Genomic DNA, 6,664 nt, shown 5'->3' on the forward strand with positions numbered 1-6,664 from the left:
TGCAGTACTAGAATTTCGTCTAGAATGGGGTACGTTAATCGATTTGCTTGGGACCAATAGGCTAGTCAAGTAGTGAGCCAATTTTAAATCGTTAGTTGCCACTGGTTGGTAGTAGTGCTTTTACGATTTTGGTTACCTCTGATACTTCGGAGCAGCTGCATGCTCAAGAACAAAAACGGCCAGTGGTACATCTATCGCTAGGGGCGTTGCTGCTCTTCTGTTTCTGCTGCTTACAAAACGAAAACTCTGCCATTTGGACCATGTCATTTTTGAGAGATCGGTGAGATAATTCCATATTTTATATTATTTTGCGAACAATTTCAATCTATATATGGCAACAAGGGTTTTAGACATTGCTGGTGTTAATAAAAATCGATCGATAATGCAAACTTGAATTATTCCTTATTTCCACTGTTGAACTCTGTTCAGCTGGCATGAAGACACAAACTCACACACACAGATATCCAGTTAAAGAAAAGTTCACGGCTCCGAAAAAATAATTACGTTTTGATTTTTGTAAAGGTATTGGAGAGAGATAACAGATATCTGAAGGCATCACATTTTTTTCTGATTTTTTAGGGAGGATGTGCAAAAACATTTTCTAGTCATCATGGAATAAAGCTGGACTCAAAAAAAAACACGAAACAGCGACATTTTGGTTTTGCAGAGTGTCTCATTTTTTTAAAAAGAAATTTAATTGTCGGTTCGGTGAACTTCCTCTTAAAGATGCCCACAAAACTAGCTTCTTTTCCCTTTTTTTCTCATTTTCTTCATCTCTTTTCAGAAGGCGAGTAATGGCGCTATAACCATTGGCCATAAGAGTTAGTGCTCTTGTCCGAACCACTTAAAGAAGATGGAGCATTCCTTAACATGTTTAGACTAGATTCTCCCAACGACCAATAAATAACAATACAACGGAACGTACGGTACGAGATGTCCACGTTTCATCTATTTATTTGATTCTGAAGAATTGTGTTTAAATCTTTGACTTAAACAGGCCCGATGTTTCTGAATCATCTTGCCCCTTTAATGCTGCACAGTAGGCCTGGCCCTTTTGATATATTTTGCTCATCTCTGCAACATATTCCTTTTCTTCTTTCCTTTATTTAACGTCGGTCTCTGTTCCGCAATCTAGTGCCAATCACCGACGGACATCGATTGCCATCCATTGACGGCAACCGAATGTGCAGGAAGGCTGCGTAGGATATCGCACCCATTCACAACACACATGGGCCGGGACCAACGGCTTTACTTCCCTTCCGAAGGAAGACGTGACCAGAGATTTTTATGCCTCAGAAAAATCCCACCGATCTCGGCTGGGATTGAACCCAGACCCATTGGGGTGAGAAAGCAGTCACGCTTACCACTACACCACCGGTGCCGGCCAACATATACCTAATAGACAAGAAAAATGATGGTGGTATATTTATCATTTTCCAGGATGCTTTCATGAACTGGCTGTGTTGATGTTAGATTAGATTAGATTAGACACCGTCTGGGAAAGTCTCAAACTAGCGAACATGACGATATATCAGTGTGAAAAAGGAAGTCCAAAAGTCATCACAGGATATGCAAATGATAATCCTGTGTCAATTCTCGAGAAGTTTGTGGCAGATAAGGAGGCTGATGAAAAATCAGTTCGTGCTGATTTCTTTGTCATCAGAAGTGGGCAACGAACAGAGTTGCATTTTACTCGCGTGTGCAAAAATGTGCTGCCGAGACTCTCAACAAACCGTCTCCCGTCGCAACGAAAACAACAGGTGACGCGCGAGAAAGAGACACGCGAGAATAATGTCGTTTTCGTTAACCCTCCGTTACTCGCGCTGTTGTACTTTGTACAACACACATGAGTTTTCCATTGCCATTTTGTTGCTGAGTTACCAATCGATCTGAAACCAACGAGTATTCCTCAAAAAACTTGTTTTGATCTAAACAAGCTAAACTTTGATTACAGTAAACACCTACAAAATGCGGATAATAGGGAAAATGTAAATGGAAACCGCGAAAACTGTGACCATAGTACGTGGGATTTGACTTATTTGATTACAACATGGAACATATCAAGATTCTGACAAGATAGAAAGTTACTGTCTCTGACAAAGTTGTTCAGGAGATCATAGCCTTGTCACTGACGGACAGTAGTATACAAGTGAAATTCTCGCATGTGATATATATCGAGATCCTGACCAGATGAAAAGTTACAGTCTTTCACAAAGTTTTTCAGGAGATCAAAGCCTATAGCTTGGTGCTCAATAGTTCAGAATTTTCTCACTACGCGACGCTAGTATACACGTGAAATTCTCTTATAAAATATCTCGAGTTCCCAACCAGTTAGAAAGGTACTGTCTTTGGCATAGTTGTTCAGGATGTCAAGGCTTTTTCGCAGGTGGACAGTAGTTCAGAGTTTTCTCACTATGCGGCGCTACTATAGATGTGAAACTCTTGCATATAAAATATCTCTAGATCCTGACCAGATAGAAAGTAAATGCATTTGGCAAAGTTTTTCAGGAAGTCAAGATCTTTTTGTTGGGTGAAAATAGTTTAGAATTTTCTCACTATGCGGTGCTAGTATATACGTGCCTTTCTCCCATATTCAATAGCTCGAGATCTTGATCAGCTAGAAAGTTGCCATAATCTTCGGCAAAGTTGTTTAGTGGGTCAAGACTTTTTGGCTGGTAAACAGTGGTTAAAAATTTTCTCACCACCTGGCGTTAGTATACATGTACACTTCTCGCATATGCTATATCTCGAGATCCTGATCAGATAGAAAGTTGTTCAGGCGGTTAAGGTCTTTTGGCTGGTGGACAGTAGTTCAGAATTCTCTCACTTCATGATGCTAGTATACATGTGAAATTCTCACATATAAAATATCTCACGTTCTTGACCAGATAGAAAGTTACTGTCTTGAACAAAGTTGTTCAGGAGTTTAAAGCCTAGAGTTTATGAGAAAATTCTAAACTATTGTTCACCAGCCAAAAGACTTTGACCTCTTGAATAACTTTGTTGTAGACAGTAACTTTCTATCTGATTAGGATCTCGAGATATAGCATATAAGAGAGGTGTACATCTATGCCACGTGGTGAGAAAATTCTTAACTACTGTTTACCAGCCAAAAATGCTTTGACCTCCTGAACAACTTTGTCGAAGACAGTAACTTTCTATCTGGTCAGGATCTCGAAACAAACCACATGCGAGAATTTCTCTTGTATTCTAGCGCTACGTAGTGAGAAAATTTTGAACTACTGTCCACTAGAGAAATCTATCTGATCAGAATCTTGAGATATTTTACATGCGAGAATTTCGCGTGTATACTAGCGCCACATAGTGTGAAAATTCTGAACTATTGTGCACCAAGCAATAGGCATTGACCTCATGAACAACTTTTTCGAAGACAGTAATTTTCTACCTGTTCATAATCTCGAGCTTAGCATACGCGAGAATTGTACACGTTTACTAGCGCCATGTGATGAAAAATTTCTAGGCTACTGTCCACCAGCCAAAAAGTCTTGACCCCCTGAACAAGTTTGCCAAAAACAGTAACTTTCTATCTGCTCAGGATCTCGAGCTATTGTATATGCGAGAATTGCATGTGTATACTAGCACCGAGTAGGGAGAAAATTCTGAACAACTGTCCACCAACGAAAAGATCTTGACTTCCTGAAAAACTTTGCCAAAGGCATTTATTCTGTATCTCGCCAGGATCTAGTGATGTATCACATGCGAGAACTTAACATGTATACGAGCACTACCTAGTGAGAAGATTTTGAACTACTGTTAATCAGCAAAAAAGCTATGATCTCCTGAACAGCTTTGTCTAAGACAGTAACTTTCTATCTGGTCAGGAGCTCGAGATATTTTATATGAGAATTTCACGTTTATACGAGCGCCGTGTAGTGAAAAAATTCTGAACTACTGTCCACCAGCCAAAACTACTTGACACCCTGAACAAGTTTGCCGAAGACAGAAACTTCTATCTGCTCAGGATCTCGAGCTATTGTATATGCAAAAATTGCATGTATATACTAGCGCCACGTGGTGAGAATTTTCTGAACTACTCCACCAACGAAAAGATCTGGACTTTCTGAAAAACTTTGCCGAAGACAGTAGCTTTTTATATGGTAAAGATCTAGAAATATTTTACATATATATGCGAGAATTTTACATGTATACTAGTGCCGCGAAGTGAGAAAAAACTGAACTACTGTCCACCAACGAAAAGGCCTTGACCTTCTGAACAACTTTTGCCACGACAGTAATTTTCTATCTGGTCATGATCTCGAGATATATCACATGCGATAATTTCACATGTATTCTAGCGCTACGTAGTGAGAAAATTCTGAACTACTCTCCAGCGAAAATATTGTGATCTCTAGAACAACTTTGCCCAGGACAGTAATTTTCTATCTGGTCAGGATCTCTAGATTTTCCATGTTGTAACCAATTAAGTCAAATCCCACGTAGTACGGACACCGTTTACGCGGTTTCCATACACATTTTCTCTATTATCCGCATTTTTGTGGGTTAACAGTGATAAAATTTTAGCTTGTTTAGTTAAAAACAAGTTTTTTAATGAATACCCGTTGGTTTCATATCGATTCTTAGCTCGGCTGCAAAATGGCAATGGAAAACTCACACTGTTGTACAAAGTACAACGCGCGAGTACTCGTGTTATAAAAGTTGGCGCGAGTAACGGAGGGTTAAGTGTAGTTCGGTGTAGTGTAAGCAGCAATAAACGCGAGTCATTGACAGTTCATCATCATTTGTTTGTAAACAAAGTTGCAACCGATAGCTACACCCTGAAATTTTTCGGTGTTCGGTGGTGTAGCACACCGCAAAAAAGAAAACGACTAAGATACGAGCGAGAAACAAATGCGACACCCAAAAACCCTGGCGTGCGCGAGGCTCGCGCTGATCTCATGTGCCTCATCTCATGTGCTACGATTAATGCTAGAACTGCAGAGCTCGAAGCTCTGGAATGTGTAGGTAAGCGAATTACAGGCTCTTGAAACTTGGTTGCTTTGACCGACATTTCATTTGCGTTTGCACAAACCATTCCTATTTTAGAGGAAAGGTACCATATATTTGCATACTTAAATTCTTTAAATCCTTGAAATCCTCTAACAGCTAAAGCCATCCATTTGCCGGTCAATTAGAATATTCTTCGGTTATTTTTTCGGTTCCACACATAACTGCACTTGCTTGACTAATATCTTTTGACACGTTATTTTCAAAATATGGAATGGTCAAAAATTCTTTAAAAATGTATCGGTATTGTTTAGTACGTTGCAAGACGTTCAAAAATGTTCAACGTAATTTAACCACAGACAAACAGACATAAAACTCGCAAGTTGTTAATCGAACAAGCATTTAATGGACAATTTAAAAGTATCGTAGTTGGTAGTACCGCCACCTTTGGCGTGCATAGTCAATTCCCTTGCGTTTGACGTTTACACACTACCGCCATCTGTTCAGTGTAGTGCCCACCACAGTGTACTCAACAGATGGCGGTAATGTTTTAGCGACGATGTTTTACAGTGAGAAATATTCAATGTGTTATATCTGTTTGTCTGTGATTTAACCATTCATCGGCAACACAACTGGTATGCATTGTTAGAAGGGATGTTACGTATTTTGAATAGATTATACGAATGCAGCAATGTTATGATAATTCAATGGATGGAAGCAAATATATCATATTAACAATATGATCCATTCATGCATTTTCCAAATGTTGCAATGGCGACCCGCAAAATATTGCTTCACGCACCATCTAGCGTTGAAAAAGGTCAGCAACAATCATTCAATTACAATCGAGGGGTGCTAATATAGCACTTATTACAAAAGTAAAAGTCAAATTATTTTCATTAATTACATTGTGTATATTGCTTTAATATTTATCTGACATGTCACTGTTATCATCAAATAAAATAAAATGCTGAAATACATTCATTTGAAATATTAAACAAATTTTCATTTGGTTTACCCCTCGTGACGATAAACAAATACATTGGTGCCTTTTTGGCCACAGAGGTGCTTTCATCATTTAAAATTTGGTTCGCCAGCTAAGCGAAAGAGTGGATCATATTGTTAATATAATATATTTCATGGAAGCACCGGAATATGATTCAAAATCTCGTCACAACCGCTCGCCGGATTGCCAGAGTGAATGGTTTTTATTTGGAAAATACCGTGTTGAAAGTTGATCTATTCATTTGAAATTTTATGATATTCAAAAACTTAAGCACATTCTTAAGTCATCCTTTTTTTAGCAACTCGCTAATTCAGATCAGAAGAACATCATCCAATGCTGATTTTTTTTATACTTCCTGACTGTCTAGGGAGCATATCTGAAAGAATATCCTGTTACTTATGCAACGTTTCCTGAACATCTACAAAATTTCCTTAAGTTTTAGAATATTTACTCAAATTGCAAAGTTCCTTGAAATAACACGATGCCCCAAAATCTTCATCTTAAGGAAGTTCATTGAGCTTTTTAAGATCTCTGATAAACTGCTATGAAGTTCCTTAAACAGAAACGAAGATCCCTGAATTCTTATTTCTCTACGAAAATCCCTGAACGTTTTCAAAATGTCCTGCACTTCTATGAAGTTTTACGCAGTTCCTTGAATTATTACGCAGTCAACAAAACTTCATCAAAGTTTGC

This window comes from Ochlerotatus camptorhynchus, unplaced genomic scaffold, assembly GCF_037179485.1.
Source record: "Ochlerotatus camptorhynchus isolate MF236.1 unplaced genomic scaffold, CSIRO-AGI_Acam_v1.1 ptg000129l, whole genome shotgun sequence".
NCBI lineage: Eukaryota > Metazoa > Arthropoda > Insecta > Diptera > Culicidae > Ochlerotatus > Ochlerotatus camptorhynchus.